The sequence below is a fragment of the Neophocaena asiaeorientalis genome, unplaced genomic scaffold (genome assembly GCF_003031525.2).
Source record: "Neophocaena asiaeorientalis asiaeorientalis breed wild unplaced genomic scaffold, Neophocaena_asiaeorientalis_V1.1 scaffold601, whole genome shotgun sequence".
Classification (NCBI taxonomy): domain Eukaryota; kingdom Metazoa; phylum Chordata; class Mammalia; order Artiodactyla; family Phocoenidae; genus Neophocaena; species Neophocaena asiaeorientalis.
Window position 1 is genome coordinate 371,634 of NW_020174793.1, and position 834 is coordinate 372,467.

Here is an 834-nt window from a genome sequence, read left to right on the forward strand (position 1 = left end):
GGGTCGTCGTGTCTCCATTGTCATTTGTTTCTAGGTATTTTTTGATTTCCTCTTTGATTTCTTCAGTGATCACTTCGTTATTAAGTAGTGCATTGTTTAACTTCCATATGTTTTTATTTTTTACAGATCTTTTCCTGTAATTGATATCTAGTCTCATAGCATTGTGGTCAGAAAAGATACTTGGTTACCTAATACAATTTCAATTTTCTTAAATTTACCAAGGCTTGATTTGTGACCCAAGGTATGATCTATCCAACAGGCTGTAGCACCTTTCCTCCACATGTCTCCGAATAAAAGGGAGAAAAAGTAGAAAGAAAGAAAGAAAGAAAGGAAGGAAGGAAGAAAGAAAGAGGATTAAAAGAAGTAAAATAAAGTAAGATAAAATAAAATAAAGTTATTAAAATAAAAAATAATTATTAAGAAAAAAAAAACTTTTTTTAAGTAAAAAAACACACACACACACACAGACGGATAGAACCCTAGGACGAATGGTGAAAGCCAAGCTATACAGACAAAATCTCACACGGAAGCATACACATACACACTCACCAAAAGAAGAAAAGGCAAAAAAATAAATCTTGCTCTCAAAGTTCACCTCCTCAATTTGGGATGATTCGTTGTCTATTCAGGTATTCCACAGATGCAAGGTACATCAAGTTGATTGTGGAGATTTAATCCGCTGCTCCTGAGGCTGCTGGGAGAGATTTCCCTTTCTCTTCTTTGTTCGCACAGCTCCCAGGGCTCAGCTTTGGATTTGGCCCCGCCTCTGCGTGTAGGTTGCCGGAGGGTGTCTGTTCTTCGCTCAGACAGGATGGGGTTAAAGGAGCAGCTGAT